General features: G+C 39.0%; 1 protein-coding gene across 12 annotated transcripts in view; it reads left to right on the top strand.

The window, feature by feature from the left end:
* Positions 1 to 18884, top strand: part of DLG2 (discs large MAGUK scaffold protein 2) — a 1315102-nt gene that overhangs the window by 1074385 nt on the left and 221833 nt on the right. For 2 of the 12 annotated variants that reach the window (XM_033207414.1, XM_033207413.1), the window contains exon 1: positions 5769 to 6036. The exons of the other annotated variants lie outside the window; for them this stretch is intronic. The gene's annotated coding sequence lies outside the window, so the exon portion shown is untranslated. Of the gene's footprint in view, positions 1 to 5768; positions 6037 to 18884 lie in introns of those variants that run through there. 12 annotated transcript variants of the gene reach the window in all.

The raw sequence follows: 18884 nt of genomic DNA, 5'->3' as shown, positions 1-18884 counted from the left end.
ATTAATGAATATTGTTAAATTCAAACAAATTCGTTGCATGGGATTATATCAGATTAATTTCATGGTAATTAATTGAGATTGTGACCATTAACACGGACACTTTGTTTATGAGCAGGGACCTCTACAATTGATTGAGAGCAAAGTTTCTTCTCTCTACCAAGTGTGTCACTGTTTGTGAAGAGCTTCCTTTTTTTTGTGTGTGTGTGTGACAGGGCCTTGCTCTGTCATCCAGGCAACACAAGTGCAGTGATGTGATCATACCTTGCTGCAGTGTCAGTGTGGCTCTCCTAGGGTCAAGTGATCCTCCTCCCTCAACCTGCTGAGTAGCTGGGACTTCAGATGTATGCCATCATGACCAGCTGATATTTCCTGTTTGTTTGTTTTAGTATAGATGGGGCCTCACAGTGTTGCCCAGGCTGAGGACTTGTTTCATAAAGGGAACAGCATTGGAACATTTGTTTTCAGACTTTTATGTTTAATAAACCAGAAACATTTCAGAACAAACTTCTATAGGCCACAGAATTGCCCACTTTTTATGTTGTCAATAAAATGCAAGACATTAAAAAACAAAACAAAAATGTATGAAAAAAAATCCAACTACTATTTATTCTCACCATTGTTTCAGAAATAAAAAGAACAATACCAAAACAATAGGAAGAAAAAATAAATAGCAGGAAGGCAATAATTCTATAATAAAAGAAGGCCATTTTAGCTCGATGAAAAATCACTGCATCCTACTTACTTTTCTCATTCTGCTCTGGACCAACAAGGGCCAGGGACCAGTGTCTAAGAACCACCGCCACTGTGCACAGACTTTGAAGCCATACAGATCTGGGGTTAAAGCTCAGCCCTACCAGTTTCTAGCTGTGAAACCTGAGGCAGGTTACTCAACTTTTCTCAGCTGCGATTTCCTCATGTACTAAATGAGGATAATATCTGACTGACTATATTCATTTATATTCATTTTCTAAGGCTGCTGTAACAAAGTACCATAAACTGGGTGGCTTAGAACAAGAGGAATGTATTGTTTCAACATTCTGGAGACCAGAAGTCTGAAATCAAGGTGTTATTTTGGCCATTCTTCCTGCGAAGGCACTAGGGAAATATCTGGTCTAGGACTCTTCTCTGCCTTCTGGTAGTTTCTTGGTTTGTGGCAGCATGACTCCCATCTCCACAAGACATTCTCCCTGTGTACACCTCTGTGCTCAAATTTCCTTTTATGAGGACATCAGCCATATTGAACTAGATTGAAGTAGTGTCCCACCATATTCCAGTGTGACCTCATCTTAAGTAATATCATCTGCAACAATTGTATTTCCAAGTAAGGTCACATTCTGAGGTACTGGGGGCAAGGACTTCAACATATGAATTTTGGGGTGACCATAACATTGACTAACCTCTGGAATTGAGGATAGGCTGAATATATTAGAAAGTACCAATAAAGCATCAGAAAGAAAAATAAGGGAGGGTTGTTTGTTTTTTAAAAAAATTTATAATTGAGAAATTTATAATGTAGGGACAGTAAGAAATTTGTGTAAGGATATAGGACTAAGAAGTAGTGAAGATAAGACTTCAAATACATTCATTTAATAAACACATATTACATATAACATTCATTTAACGTGTACATATTATGTGGCAAGCCCTGTTCTAGTGCTGGAGATTCAACCAAGGACAAAAAAGACAAGGAACCTGGCCTCATGGAGCTTACATTCTAGTTGGGGAGAGGAGCAAAAATAAAGAAATAAACAAATAAATATAACATATTTCATATATACATTTAATATATAATATTTAGTATATAATGTTTAAACAGAGATAAGTACTATAAATTTTTTAGAAGTCTAATAAGAGGGAGAGATAAATGGAGGAATAGAGGATGCTGTTCTATACAGGGTGTCAGAGAAATCTTCTCCTCCAAGGAGACACTTGAGCAGATGGAATACTGGTTGCAGTGAAAGGAGCAAATTCCAAGTGAAAAGGGAGCTGCTAAAGGGAGCTGAGCAAGGAGTGTTGGTGTCTGAACCTTGTTTTAAAAACATGGCTGGCTGCTTTGTGGAGGAAGGGTGGCAGCAAGGCAAGAATGGAACCAAAGAAACCAGTGAAGAGGTGGTTGCAGAAATCCATGTGAGAAATGATAGTGGTATAGATTAGGGAGTTGAGGGTGGAGATGAAAAAAAGACCGAGGGTACATTTTGAAGACAGAATTGACAGGATTTGATGATGAATAAGGCGTGGGGTGTAAGTTAAAAAGGAGAGCCAAGAATGACTCCCAGATTTTTGGCCAGAGCAACTAGGTCAATGATTGTGCCATTTATTTAAATGGTGCATACTGGGAGTAGAGCAGATTCAGGAGAGGAAACCAAGAGTTTAGTTTTGAGCATTTTAAATATGAGAAGCCTATTATTAAACAATCAAGTAGTGATGCTTAGATGTGGTATGTAGCTGGATATAAGAATCTGGAGCATAGAGCACAGATTGAGACTGGAGATCTACATGTGGTAGCCTTTGATCTACAGATGGCATTTGAGTCTTGATACTGGACTGCTAGCCTTGGGAGTGAGTATAAAAAAGAAGTCTAATGACGAACTTGGGGACACTCATATTTAAAATTTCAGAAAGCAGAGAAGGGCCTAGCAAAGGAGACTTAGAAGGATAGATTAGTGAAGTAGGAGAAAAACCAAGGGGGTCTTGGAAACCAAACAGAGACAATGATTGATTCAGGGAAGTTGTAACTGATTCTGCCAAATGCTGGGAGAGGTTGAATAAACTGAAGACTGTGCACTGGATATTGATTTTGTGAGTGACAATGTTTTCATTTACCTTGATAAGAACAATTTTAGTGGGAAGCCTGATTGAAGTCAGTAAAGGAGAGAATGGGATGTGAGGAAGTGAAAACAGACACCAATGTTTTATGTTATCTGTTGCCGCAAATGCTTAGAAGCAGTGGATGTGATAGTTAAGAGAACAGGTGCTATAGTCTTAGACCTCAGCTATTATTCCTACTGTGCCATCTGTTAGTAAGTCACCTAACCTTTCTAGCCAGAGTCCTCACCTATACAGTAGAGATAATAATACAGACCATTTCAAAAAGTTGTTGTCAAGGTTAAATGAGAAATGTGCGTAAAGTTTTGTGTATCGTCAACCCATAGTAAGTGTTCAATAAATATTAGCACCATCCCTAATTTAAGCAAAATATTGGTATAGCTTCAAGACTCTACATAGTTCATTATGTCTGAGAGTAATTGTTGGTTGAGGTGGTAATTATGAAAGAATATGCATAAAATTATGATTATCTGTGACAGGGGAGCAGAGAAATGCTGCAATATAAGAGTTATAATGACTCATATATATTAATTTTTCATGGGATGATGATGGAATAGCCAGGTAGCAGGAGGAACTGGATAGAGAAGAAATGGCTCCTGAGGGTATTTTGGGGGCTAAATGTAGGTGGAAGGCACAGAGAAGACTTGGAGACTAGACCAAGCCATTTCAGATAATATGTGGATAACCTACTTTAGATGTATAGGAAGTAACCATTGATCTTGTAGCAGTAGTTATCACTTGTTCTTTGTTTACATCTGGCTTTTCTTACCAGTTTAGAAAAGAACGTGTCTTCCTCCACCCCTTAGCTCCAATTATATTTCTTACCTCTGCTCCTATAGTACCTACTATTAAGTATGGTCAGGAAAGAGGGCATCTCATCCATGCATATTCCAGACCCTCTAGTCAGATGCTCAGAGGAAAAACTAAACAAGGAGAGAACAGACTGTATGTGAGCAAATCAAGTTGGCCACAGAGTTATTTTCTGGAAACATGGAGCTAAGAAAATCTCTCATGTCTAAACCTGCATATCCTGCAACATGACAGCATCGCCTTGTCTCACAGAGGGTTACTTCTGATGTCTCTCACGGAATGCTGACTGCATACTTGAAGATAACAGTTTCTGATAGGGAGGAGCTCATGTGATAGAGACCTCACCAGTGGCCGAATACTAGGCTATATTGACTTACAGTAGGAGTTAGCAGTGGAACGTTCAAGACAGAGATACCTGTCTTCCTGCTTGGCACACTGACTTAGTGGCTGTAAGTGTATGGTTACATGCAAAAGCTCATTGTTTTTATGGGTTTTGTGGTGGGAGCTTGTTTGAAAAGGGTAAGGGAAGCCAAGATGGTCTCACAGTGGATAGCAGACATGTTGTAAATTTGCTTTCTTGGGCTGACGAGTTTATTTGAGTAATGGTGGAAGTAAAGCAGAGAGAAGCTAGTGGGCTGGGCTGGCAGCCCAGCACAGAGCCCTGGGCCCTTCATTCTCTGATAGAAAGCCCATCTCTGGTAGAGAGATGTTAGGTCTCTTTAGGACTTTTCCCCCTTCACTGGCTGGCAGGTTAGAAGACTCCTTAGCACAGTAAAATTCACATCTTAAAAGGTCGTTTAGGGAGAAGGTGTGGCAGAAATTCATTTTGTCAAAGGAAATACGGTAGGAATGAGAACCATTTGAGGGTACATACTATAAACTAGGCACTGTATGATTTTCTTGATATTCTCCACTTAGTCTTGTGATGTAGGTTTTAATATACCCATTTTACAGATAAAATAATCCATGTTATAGTAAATTAGTGGCAAAGACAGTTAAACACAATTCTGTTGAATTCCAAAACTTACTATCTTTTTATCCTTTCTACTAAAGGCCATAGTAAATCAATCTGCTCTCATTGTTCATCTGCCTCTAGCAGTTTAGTGTAAAACACTGCTTGGGGCCATATAATATATGAGTCTGGGCTGTGAAACTAAGTTGCCTGGAGTCCATTAGAGCTCTGCCACTTAACAGATGTATGATCTTGCGTGGATTAGTTAACCTGCCTGAATCTCAGCTTCTGTCTGAGATATGTTGCTCATGATAGTACTTACCTCACAGGGACATTTTGAAGATTAAGTGAGTCAATACATGCTAAGCATTTAGAATACTGCATGGCACCTAAAATGTGTTCAATAGTTATTAGCTATTATTATCCAAAACATGTTTTCCAGTGCTGTTTTCAATGAACCTAAAAGGGTTATACTGACCTTTTCAGGGAGGAAATAAAAAGCTCAGGCACTGCTCCCCATGAAGCCAGCCTGTTAATGATTTTTGGTCAACAGTACTGTTTATGATTTCCAGTCTTCTCATTTGCTGGGCTTTCGTGCTCCAGAGGCAGCATAGTAGAATAGAAAGGCACTGTACTTTGCCATCAGAAGACCTGGGTTTGGGTTCAAGTTCAAATCACACTTTGTGTGACCTGGGCACTTTATCTTTCTTGCCAGGGGTTCCTTATCTGCACAGTAAGGAGGTTGGACTCCCTAATCTCTAGGACTCCTTGCATTCCCTAAATTCAGTGAATACCAAACAAAGTCACTTAGCCTCTCTGATCTCCGGTGCTCATCTGTACTGTAGCACTCCTGATACCTTCTTTAGTCACTGAGAGATGCAGTGAGAGTGAAAGTGTTTGGTAGACTGTGACAGGCTATGCAAATATAGGAGTTGATCCTTAGTATTATGAGCATTAACCCTGAGTAATACGCCTTGCTGTATGTGCATTGGTGCAGGGGCTTTTTCCACATTTTGTTGTCTTTGCCTACCCCTCACTGAGTTGGGTGGATCCACCTTAACAAGGTGTAGGGGAACACAAGCAGAGAATGGGGGTGCAGTACTGATGGTGGGAAAGCATCTTATTGGTTAATAGTGGTACATCCCAAACACCAATTACTGTCACTGCTTCTAAGGCTGATATATTTATCAGGATGAGTTACAAGGAAATATATGTACCCAGTGAGCGAGAATGCTGCATGGTCACCCCCTGTGATGTAAAATATGAGAATCTAGGAGGGGCTGTTTTATAATTCATCAGGTTCCGCTAGTGAGTTCTGTCGGAGTCTTAGTTATAAAGGCAAGTGTGAACCGGACAGCAGACAGGAGAACCTGGCACCAAGGAGACGGAGAAGCTGCCTTTGGTGCCTCCTGCCTCCTCCCTGCTTTGTTCCAATAATTTTGTGCTCGGTAAGTTCCCTGGCTTTGCAGCTAATCGTTGTTGTTGAATAAGCTTGGCAAACCTACCCGTAGTTTGGAATATACACTTGCTGTCAGAAGTGTGTGTCAGTGCTTGGGCTCCTGACAAATTCCACAATTTCCTTTTAACGAGCAAAATAGCTTAAAAGATGAAAGAAAACCCGATGAATCAATTATTCACCTTGATCCTTGGAAGACTGCTTTCTTTGGTTGCTAAAGTTTCTCAGGTTTCATTCTATCAGTTTCATTTGTTGGGTGAGCTTTGAAAAGAACAAGTCTCTTTGTCATGAAATTGTTTTTCTTAGCTGCCAAAAGGAGGTATGTACAGGGTGGTTTGTCCATCCCCACCCCCCTAATTCACTCTCCTCAGCAATCGGCAAATCTTAAAACAGACCGTTTGCCTGGTAACCAGCTCCAACCGAGCTGAACCTGTGCAAGGCAAGATTCAAATTGCAATCTTTTGTGTGAACAGAACTGAGGGGCTGTGAATAATTGGCATTGTGGCGATTATTGTGAAACTCAGTATGGTGGTAGTCCTGTGTTTTGCCGGGATGGGATCAGAATCCAATGAGATTTGCATTTGGCATGCCTGTTGATGATGTGGGAGAGGGAGTGAAAGAAAAGACTCGATCGTTATGGAAAGAGCTGTACGATGTACCCGCAGGACGGACAAATGCAGAAGGCATGACTGTTGTATTTGCATGACTTGTGGCTGGCTGTTTTCTCTAGTTTCATTGTCACCATTAACATTTACCTGAAGCTGCATTTCTGTCTCATCTGGGTGTGCTGCGGGTCCTCGCTCCAGGTCCTAGCTTCAGGCAGGATGTGTGCTAACTCCTGGTCAGCTAACTATAGGAAGTCATTTCCTCTTCAGAAGGAAAGAGAAGTGAACGCTGTACCTTCTTAGACTCTCTGCTGTGTTGTTTTGCCTCTGTCCAAATCTCATGGAAACCAACAGCTTGACGTACTTTTTTTGCAATAGCAGATTTAACTGTGGTGTCATATGGCATATTATATATGGAGAGGAGTAACAAGGACATTTTTTTCAAATGTTTCAAGTGTGTCTGGCTTGTTGACATTCGCTTTATTTCACTGGCAAGTAGCTACTGTCTTCTAAACCCATAACTGTTTGTCCAAAGTGTTTACCTGCACACTATTGTAATTTCTCTTTATATGTAGAATCTGTAGATTTAACAAATGTCCTCTTTAACCTCAAAGAAAGCAACTCATTTTAGCATCTCTTTGAAAAAAAAAGTATGCATTTTTTTCACCAAAGACTTAGGTTACTCTTTGCTTTATTTTTTGCATAAATATTTTGGTTATCGGCACCAGCACACTTCCAATGAAGTTATTTCTCCTTTCTTAGTATACTTTCTGAATATACCAAAAACTTGGCAGATTTGGAATATGGAATATATATTTTTTCAGGAACACTTTTTTTGTACATGCTTCTTTTGTCCATAAATAGCTTTTCCATATTTTCCATTTCTCTGAATAAGTTCTGCTTAAAGAGCAGAGGAGTGATGTATTGTGGTTGGCACTTAGGGGTGTGTAACCTGAGACTTGGTTTCTAATCCACAAGCGGCTGCCCCACAAGGGGTCTGTAAAATGTCTTATGTTTGGCTCAAAGCGTATGGATAGAGCAATAATGATTAAGATAGGAAATTCAGCAAATCATCGCAGATACAAATGAACATCTGTGTTTGATGCTCCAGCCAGCCCATGACATTTTGTAAAGCTTAGGTCACACAGCTGAAGGGTCCTAAAAGTGTTAATATATCTTAATGCCAAGAACAATGTGGTTGTATTTGTTGTAAAGTACCTTTGAGCTGTGCTGTACATTAAATTTTTAAAAATTACATGCCAGACTCCATGGTTTATTTTACAGCAGTATCTGGGTTTTGATTCAGTGTGGTTTTATGGAAGAATAAACCTATGTACCAGTCTCAAAAACTGAACTTCTTCTCATTTGGCAGTGGTTTTTCCATTTTCTCCACCAACCCATGATAAACTCTATGTATAGCAACAAAAGAAAATTTAATATGAGTTATCCCCAATTAAATTTACAGCAAGACAAATATAAACTGTGACAAGAACCCTCTTACAGGGCACATACACACAAAACCATGTCTCTCAAAACAGGATTAAAAGCTAAACAGGCAAATGTTAATTTTGCCTACGTGATACATATAATTTCCTTTGCGAGGGTAGAGAAGGTGGCAAAAAGGACATGTTGAAAAGTGCTGTTCAAAGACCTGGCTCAGCAAGGTGTAAATGGAAAGGGCAAGGGTTTTGTGTCCCCAACCAAGTATTATTGTCTGCACTTCACGCTCTTTCTCTGTAAAATGGAGGAGGGGAAAATTAGGAGAATTAACCAAATTGATGACATAGGTAAAGCCAATAGTATACTGTTTAGCACAAAGCAATGTCCAATGAAAGGTAGTCATTGTTGTAAATTGTATTTTGTCAAATATATTAACTCATTTTGATAGATGTTGATTTTGTAAGAAATTTGCATGGTAAACAGGAAGATTATATAATTTTTCTGATTAACAAGATATACTTCTTATAACTAGATCATTTTGTGTTTTTGTTTTTATTTTGGAAACCTAGTAAAGACAGGGTTATTACCTTTCTGTTCACTTTTAACTAATTCCTAGAATAGTATCCAAAGTTTTTACATAATTATTTAAAGAATACATTTTCTTTCCAATAGAGAACATGGAAATAAACTGGTGCCAAATAACACATCATAGCTTTGTACGTTATTTGCCAAATAACAACTAGGCCATAATTCCAGCCCTGACATTGTTTTAAAATACCTGACAATACTAGTAAATATAGTTTATGATGTCCCAGGCACTATGCTAACAGTTTTACATGCGTTTTCTCATTTAATTTTCATCACTACCCTACCAGGTAGATCCTATTTTGCTTACCGTTATCAAATGAGGAACTGTTAAAGAAAATTTTGTTTAAATATACTACTAATGTAAATTGGCATATAGCAGTGCTAGGATTTAAACCCACGCCTGTCTGATTTCCGGATCCACATGGTGACCAACATGTTGGAAGCATGCAATAGAGTTTGCCCAGCTCTTCACACTTCCATTTTGGGATCTTGGCCCCATATCTGCTTTGATTCCTCTCCTCATATGTTTAATCCCTCTCAGAGTTTAGGGAATATTTTAAAAATGAAGTTGGGGATTTCCTTGCTCCCACTTTTGGTCTATGCCAGTTAAGATCACATTTTCCTGAGCCATCTCTCCTATTCTTACCGAAGTATAAAATTTGGTATAAAAAAATGAAACATAAAAAGGTCGTAAATGTACCAAATTCAAGGCAAGCTCTGAAAGTTACCCTAAATCAGTACCACCCTTTGAACTGAGCAAATTTCCCTGTATCTCTGGCTTTAGAGAAGGCTGTAGGCCAAGAGGATGGGCTCTCTTAGATTTTGCTCTCTCCCCCTTCTGGATCACATTCAGGGTAAATAGGACTCAATAATTTTTTCCCCAAACATTCTTAAGCTCACTTTCAAGAGGTGTATGATGTGCCTCCCCAACCCCCTGCCCCCAAGTCTGAGGGGAAACCAAGAGTCTTCTATTTGCATGAGGGTAGGAAATAGGGCAAGGGATGGATGCTGTTAATCATTGCTTGCACTGATGAGCTGTGATGTCCACACATCTGCATGAAAGGTCTTTTGTGGTGCAGGAAGAAACTATGAAAAAGAAGAAGGATGGCCGGGCGCGGTGGCTCAAGCCTGTAATCCCAGCACTTTGGGAGGCCGAGACGGGCGGATCACGAGGTCAGGAGATCGAGACCATCCTGGCTGACACGGTGAAACCTCGTCTCTACTAAAAAAATACAAAAAAACTAGCCGGGCGAGGTGGCGGGCGCCTGTAGTCCCAGCTACTCGGGAGGCTGAGGCAGGAGAATGGCGTAAACCCGGGAGGTGGAGCTTGCAGTGAGCTGAGATCCGGCCACTGCACTCCAGCCCGGGCGACAGAGCGAGACTCCGCCTCAAAAAAAAAAAAAAAAAGAAAAAGAAAAAGAAGAAGGGCTAGCCCAGGACTGGGAGCCTCTGCTTATGTTCTTGTTGTGGGTCCCAAAAATATGAGTCAGCCCTACCTTGAGTTGCAGAAGATTTACTTATATTTCAGAGTAGTAAACTAAAATTCCAGTGGGTTGGTTTTGTGGGGATTTTGTCTGTTTTGCTTTTGACTTTTTTCCTCGATTAACCCAAAAGAAATCCTTTGAAGAAGGAAATGGTCAAAACTGTGACGATCTCAGCTTCAAGGAAAGACGTTGGCTTTTCTAGTTCAGAGTCATAGTCTTACTTTGGAAAACAATTTTAGGATTGGCTGGATTAAAACTGTCTGCCATGTGTCTTTTAGGGCACTTGAAAACAGTTGCTTGGAGAGACCCTAGCTAATTTCAGGTGTCCTTTCCTTATCTCTAGTTTTAAATTGCAATTGTAACACTTAGGGCAGAGGACTAATAGAAGGCTGCCTGAATGATCCAAGTGGAACCCTGCCTCACAGGGGAGGTTCCCCCTGTAGGAAGAATCAAATCAAAGCGGAGATGACTATCAATGACTTTGTGTAGCCTTATGCCATTACTACAGCCCCTTCTGTTTAGTACATCATTCTCCGAATAGTTCCTTTTCATCTTATGTCATGTTGGAGACAAAGACACTCCTGAGGAGAATTAACAGCCAGGAGTTCTAAGCAACAAATCTTTGTGATTATTAAGAACTTTGAGGTTTGGGGGATTTTGTTTTTGTTTTTTAATGAAATGAAAGCTATTATGCAATTAACGTGAATGATTTTTTCCTTTTATTTTTGTTTCTTTAGTATTATTTTCACAAAGTAGTTTTCTAGGTGGGAAGACAGAATGCATTGTTGGAAGTATTCCCTACTATTAAACCTTGCAACTTTGCATTCCTTAGCTATAAAACAAGTATAGCAATTCCTGTCTCACAGGGCAGTTGGTAAGATGTAAATGAGATAACTTTATTTCCCAGTATTAGCTATGCTTTCATCCATATGAAAGTATCTGACACAGTAAATACTTAATGCATAGTATGCCTACATTAAGTGTTCACCCAATCTGAAAATACAGTGGTTAAATTAATGACTCTGTGAAGACTAATGGGTGCCGTATTTATTTTGCCTAGAAGAGTTGGTAGTAGAGATGGTGCAAAGAGATAACAAACAAACAAAAGCAAGACAAAGCATGCCTTTGGTGGTAGTATCTCCATTTTATTTTTAGTTTCTTCTTTATGTTTTATTTATCATTTGAACTTTTAATAAACATGAATCATTCACATAATTATAAGAAAAGGGAAAACACACTTTTAGGAAATTAGAGGAGAAAATAGCTGTTAGTATATTGGGAACATCTAACTCTGAAAGAGTTATATTTTTATATTTGATAAAAAAAAATGCAAAATACTTGGGAAAGCCATGTGTTCTGGTCAGAATAATCCAGATTACCTTGCTTTGTTAGGTTATTTTCTAGTTCATTTGTCTATTATTAGTTATTTATTAAGCATGGACCATATGCCAAGTGTTCTGCTGGGTGATGAGATAACAAATATGAAATACTTTAATCCTTCAACTCAAGGAATTTATAATCCAAGAGACATGGATAAATGAGCCCATAGTTGCAAGTGTGATTCCTTCTCAGCCATGACAGTAACAGATAAGGCTGCTTTCCATTGTAAGTAGTGTCAGGCTTGCAAAACAAAGTAGTTTTCTAGGAGGAAAGGCAGAATGCATTGTTGGAAGTATTCGCCACTACTAAACCTTGCAACCTTGCTTTCCTTCACTATAAAGCAGGTATAGCAATTCCTGTCTCACAAGGTGGTTGGGAAGATGTAAATGAGATAACTTTATTTCCCGGTATAAGCTATGCTCTCATCCATATGAAAGTATCTGGTGGCCGGGCGCGGTGGCTCAAGCCTGTAATCCCAGCACTTTGGGAGGCCGAGACGGGCGGATCACGAGGTCAGGAGATCGAGACCATCCTGGCTAACACGGTGAAACCCCGTCTCTACTAAAAATACAAAAAAAAAAAAAACTAGCCGGGCGAGGTGGCGGGCGCCTGTAGTCCCAGCTACTCAGGAGGCTGAGGCAGGAGAATGGCGTAAACCTGGGAGACGGAGCTTGCAGTGAGCTGAGATCCGGCCACTGCACTCCAGTCCGGGCGACAGAGCGAGACTCTGCCTCAAAAAAAAAAAAAAAAAAAGAAAGTATCTGGCACAGTAAATACTTAACACATAGTATGCCTACATTAAGTGCTCACCCAATCTGAAAATACAGCAGTTAAACTGATAACTCAAACTGACTTGCTCAACAAAGGGAATATATACTCATATTGGTGATTGTAACTTAAAAGTACATCAGTAAAGTCAGCTTCAAGAGGTCTGATCCTGTAGCTCAGCTCACAATGTTGTCAAGAAATCCCTTTTGGTCCTGCCACACTGCCTGTCTTTGTGTTAGCTTCATACCAAGACTAATTGCCCTCATGGCCCCAGGACAGTTGCCAGTGGCTCCTAAACAACTTGTTTTCATAGTCACATCCGGCTAGAAAGAGATCCTGGCAATGATTGCTAGAATTCACTTTGAAGAGACTGGCTTCTATCCACCCCTGAACATGAGACCAAATCTCCAGCCCCATTCTAAAGCTTAAATAGGATAAAGACAGTCTCCCCAGGACATTATGAGTCCTTAACTGAAATTTGGCAGCTGTTGCTGTTAGGATGGGATGGTGGTGGGGAAGGATGCTGGAAAAGAATCCAGCAGCCATCTATAACTTGTGAAATGTACAATACATAATGTACAAATGTCTACTAGAGTTAGTACATAACATAATGGAATGAAGGCGAAGCATTTGATGGTGCATGTCCCTAAATTGGTTTCCAGGAAGAGTAGGAGTTTGCTAGGGGAGAAGAAAGAAGGAAAGGCTTTGAGGTAGAGAAAAATGGTCTTTGCCACAAAAGCTAATGAAGTAATTGTTCAACTCACTGCCTATCTTTACACTGGCACTACTGCGGAAATCACCAGACAGTCAGAAGCCATGTGCCCAGTAGAATAACGAACAGAAAACCTAGAGTATCAGTCTCACCAAAATTTGTTGTTAAATAATGACCATTGAGTTCTAAGCTAAACCACAGTCAAATGTTCTGATTCTTTACAATGTGGATACAGATTTGGAGTCAATCAATGTGAACTTTAAAATGTATGTTACCAGGCTCAAGAATTATAGTATTTTGAACAACATCATCATCTTCTTCTCCTTTTTACTTCTAATTAAACCTGCTCAGAGAAGATTAATGACTTATACAATAACTCAAGTGTATTTGGATTTTGATATCATGATGTTTGTGATGCTAAAAAATATGATAAGACAAATAAGAATATATTTTGGTACGTATGTTTGCTATATCACTTTGGAAATGAGCCAAAGAGTAAAATATTTGTTAACAAAATATCAATGCTTCAAAGAAAAATTAGACTTCACTCTGATTTCTGGATAATTCAAAGTTTATATAATTCATAAGTTCTTCAGCCTTTGGCAGTAATCATCATTTCTTTCTACTGAGGAAGTAGAATACTTCCTTCATTAAGATTGTACTTAATGGGCTTGGTAATAGTTTTCCACTAAAATTCCTGACTCCAAATTTAATTAACTACACTTTGGATTGTTTTTCCACTTTTACAGCATAGAAGAGGAGGTGACAAAACCGTTATTTACTTTCTATCACAAGTGTGCTCATACAGTTCACAATTTTCTGTCATCCAAATGCAGTGATTAAACATTCTTATTTCACTCATGAAGCTTGTCTCAGTGCTGTCAGTCCACCTACCTGGTGGGTATGCTCCTAAAATATTCATTTGTTTATCTAGCTTCATTCCAAAGAACAGAAAATAATAGCAACAAACAGAATCGAAGTATATTTCCTCTTGCCCCTTGCTTCTGGTGTATAAAATCTGTTCAGAAAATCTGTATCCAGGCATGGGTAAGTGCTCCCAGCCCAGCTGTGTCAGTGAAGAGCCCAAGACTTCTGTTTTAACTCAGAAAACATGCTTGAGTCAGAGAAGGGTGCAATGACCAGGTAGGAAATGCTTCCCAGGGCACTGGCTTCTTCCTCTTCAGATTAGACAGTTCTCCAGTGCAGAGAAAGAAGCAACTAAAAATAGTGGAAGGGTGACAGATCATGTTTATTTAAAAGCACATATGTCACATAAGCATTAAAAGGTACCATTATTACCATGGCATAACTTCACTTCCCCATAGCACAAACCAGATAAAATCTTCTTTGTCTTGTTTTGTGGCTTCCTTGTACAAACAGAGAAACTGTTCCTTAGATGAATTTCTTACCTTGTCAGTAAGTGTGTTGAGTTCCTGACAAATAGAGGATGCCAAAGAAGTATCAAAAATGCCAACGCTAATATTCCGGCTGCAGGCAGTGCTTCTGCTTCTTAAAATATTGAAATATATTCTTGTGAGTAAATAGCTTCTTCCCTGGGCTCTTTAAGTGCTCCTCTCCAAGCTGCTTCAAACTGGAACCCCTGAATCCCTTCCCTAGGACTCTCACACATCTCCATGCTTGAGCAACTAAAGCATTAATACCTGGCACAGCTAGCTATAAATATTTTGACATCACTTCTATGTAACACTCATCTTATTTTTAAAGAACTTATGGCTACAATTAGGGAGAATAACATTTAGACACAGGAACAATGTGTAACTAAGTATTGAGATGTTTAAGACGGCCCTTTATGCGTTTTTAAAAAGTGGGTAAAGGAGATATTTGAGGTTGTCTGGAAAGACAGGTCAGGGATTTGGATAGGGCAGAGGTAAAGGAGTAAAAGACAATGGCAGAATGTACAATTTTAAAAATTCATTTACTTAACAAATAATAACAAAATTCTCCATTTGTTTATTGCTGCTGTGTGCAAATCACTGAATACATGTTACCTCATTTACTTCTCACAGTAGCATTATAAAAATAGAGGAGAAAATGATGCTTGGTCACATAGTTGGAACGTAGCAGGACAGCACCTGTGATACCCACCATTTCCCACGATGTGCAAGACACTGTATTAGGTGCTTGAATATGAAGATATATCTTTCTACTTGTATGGGCCAATAACAAACCCAAGGAAATACTGGCAGCCCCTTAATTGAATAAAAAAGTGCTAGTGGGTCTTCCACCATCAACAGCATCATTTTAAAATATTACAGGATAATGCATTATTGTCTTGCTTGCTTCAGTTGCCCCACTAGCAGCATAAAGAGCAAAATGTGAGCCATAGGGTGCTAGCTAAACTCATTATAATGTGATTATCTGATCTTCCAACATTAGTCTTCTCATGACCTTTTCATAACATAGGACATTAGAAAAAACAATAAAACACACAGTCAAAATGATTAGCCTATTGACAAAGTGTTGCTTTCCATCTTTAAATGGAAACTGAAAGAGGGAGCCTATTAATGATTTCATGGCAAATATCCCTTTTTTTGAAAACTCCCCAGTTATGCCTTGCACAACAATGAGCATATGTTTGTCATGACTAAAAATTATTTGGAAAAATATATGTTTTTAGGCCAAAACGTAGGCATCATAGGCATTGCCTCGTTTCTTACTAAAATACCTCACAGAGAGATTTGTTTTGTTTTGTTTTGTTTTGTTGTGTTTTGTTTGATGAAGTCTTGCTCTGTCGCCCAGGCTGGAGTGCAGTGGCACGCGGCTCACTGCAACCTCCACCTCCTGGGTTCAAGCGATTCTCCTGCCTCAGCCTCCCAAGTAACTGGGATTACAGGTGTGTGCCACCACACCCAACTAATTTTTTTTGTATTTTTAGTAGAGACGGGTTTCACCATGTTGGTCAGGCTGGTCTCGCACTCCTAACCTCATGATGCACCCACCTCAGCCTCCCAAGGTGCTGCGATTACAGGTGTGAGCCACCACACCCGGCCTGAGAGTTTCTTGAAGGCAGGGATTTGATGTCATTCATTCCTATATGCCTAGCATCTCACATGATGCCTCAGCACAAACACACCAAAAATACTGGTTGATAAATGCCAGTTGATACATTCTTCAAAGGAGGATGGAGACAACATGAGAGAAAAGGTGGGGAAGAATTTCTGAAGCTGAGCTAGAAGATGATACAGGAATTTGCTAGGTTTATAGAGAAGAGTATTGTTAGGAGTACACTGAGCAATATTCCCAAAATAAGTAAGTATGCTCACAGAGTTTGCATGTTTAAGAAAATCAAGGAGGCTGGGCACGGTGGCTCCTACCTGTAATCCCAGCACTTTGGGAGGCCAAGGCGGGCAGATCACCTGAGGTCGGGAGTTTGAGACCAGCCTGACCAACATGGAGAAACTCTGTATCTACTAAAAATACAAAATTAGCCAGGTGTGGTGCCTGTAATCCCAGCCACTTGGGAGGCTGAGGCAGGAGAATGGCTTGAACCCGGGATTCGGAGGTTGCGGTGAGCCAAGATAGCGCCATAGCAGTAGCCTGGGCAACAAGAGTGAAATTCCATCAAAAAGAAAAAGAAAGAAAGAAGGGGAAGAAAGGGAAGGAAGAAAAATCAAGGAAAGCCTCAATGTTTCTACAACATTTTTTTCTCCTGGTGTCCCATTTCTCTAAATTTCCTTCCTTACTCCCCTCCCCTTTATTTGTCTAACCCTCCACTCATTCTTTAAAATTCAGGCCTCTTCAATAAATAATTGGCAAAGAAAAAAGAGACATAGGGGAAACACTTAAAAGTAACAAATTGTAAGCAATGAACATTTGTGTATTTCAATGCAAACAAAACGTAAATGGTAAAACAAATCATGATGATGAGACAGTTAGAGATCTGGACACCAATTACATATGTGGTGACAAGTTATTGGTAATATTTGAGATGTGATAATTGTATTGTGCTTATATTAAAAACAAGCACCTTATCTTTTAGAACTACACACTGACATATGCATGGATGAAATTATTTGCCTCAAAATAATATAGGAGAGGGAAAGTGAGTAGGGATATTGATGAAACAAAAAATAAATAAGCATTATTTGTTTATTGATTGATTAATTGTCCTCCTGAAAAATGTTTTTCTTCCCTTCCTCCCCACCAGTTGGATCTTTCTTGCTATATCTCAAATACTCCCGGCTTATTTCTGTAACTACATTTATCTTATTATATTATAATTATCTGTTTTGGTGGATCTTATCACCAGAGGGAGCTCATTAGTAAGGACAGATTTTTCTTTGTCCTTCCATTGACTGCTAATAGGAGGGGCTCAATAGTATTGGATAGAAGGATGAAAAGATAAATGAATGGATACAGACTCTACATAAGGATGTGTGATTCAAGCGGTGTGGGTTCCCCTTGATTTCCCCTACATTCATCTAATTCTTAAGAAATAAATCTCAATTTATGTTTTATACACTAAACAGCATTTGCTCACAACAGAAAGCCATAAATGCAGCAGTCTAATTAAAACTAGATAATTCACATATTTTCATTTAATATTAACAGAATACCATGTTGCAGGGCCATGTTCTTAATTAGGATAAGATAGCACTGTACCAAACCCATTTAGTTGTCATAGTGATAAGGACGATATAAAGGAAAACATTTTCCTTGTGTTTAAAATTTTTAAAAATTAAATTAGGGTTATTTGAATCTACTTTTTAAATGTAACATTTACAAGGAAATGTACATATACACAGAAATACATGCATCTATGTATGTATTCATGAAGATGGACTACACGTTCCATGAGACACAGCAGCCTAGAATGTTTCTTATAGAAACAAAAGTTTGCCTCCTTTTTATTTTGAAGGAAAATATTTTCATCACATCACTTCATAGTAGTATACTATAATTGGAAATATCAATTTACTTAGATTCCTTTCTACTGTTAACATGTACACACCCAAAAATTTGCTTGAGAAATAATTTGGGAATATATCTGTCCTTCAGAGTTCTTAGTTACCCACCCAGGAGCAATGCAATTAGATAAATGTATTAAAACATGCATGATGTTACCAAGAGAACCTGTTTAGCAGACCAGATGGAACTGCTGGGTTTTTTTAAAAAAGAAATGTCTTCGTCTATGACAACACAATGAATTTTCTTACATCTTCAAATTTCATGAATATGTGCTTGTGAGTGAGCCCAAAGGTGTTTGTTTTCTTCTGTGGTAGAGATAAAATTCCTGGTATTAAATTGCAAATAAGAACAACGTATACCAAAACCTATCATGGTGACCAAGAAGTATGGAGACTTGATATATAGAGTCACCAGTGATGGGTGCTTTTATTTCTGTATGTCCAGAACCTAGCCTTGGCCTAAAAACTGTGGGTGCTCGGTAAATGTTTGTTGACCTTTTTTCCTGCTTTCACCTTCTCCTGGGAACCTTGTCACCTACCACCACAAGTATCCACTTTATTTGTAACATGTAGAAGAAGCCCAGAAATGATAAAAGCACATTAACTGGAGAAGATTCTATAGAGTTTGGCAAGACTCTTGAGAAATGCAGAGGTGAACTAGACATCTGTTTACCCCTAATCCTCACAGAACTCACTGGAATATTTATGATGCCTGTCCTCGGCTGGATAAGCTGATTGAGTTAGGTAGATGTGATATTGAACCCAACACAGTATACATCACTGCCCTGAGAGCTAAGAGACCAAAGAATTTAAAGCATAGCTATAAGATTAAAATTATTTTCAGGTAATCATCTTTTCACCATTTGGGTCAAGATTTAGTTTTGAACTATCTTTCCCTCTTAAATTGATAGCTCTTCCTTTGGCTTGCCCTAACA

This window comes from Trachypithecus francoisi, unplaced genomic scaffold (genome assembly GCF_009764315.1).
Source record: "Trachypithecus francoisi isolate TF-2019V2 unplaced genomic scaffold, Tfra_2.0 Lachesis_group8, whole genome shotgun sequence".
Taxonomy (NCBI): Eukaryota; Metazoa; Chordata; class Mammalia; order Primates; family Cercopithecidae; genus Trachypithecus; species Trachypithecus francoisi.
This window is presented reverse-complemented; position numbering and strand designations above follow the sequence as displayed.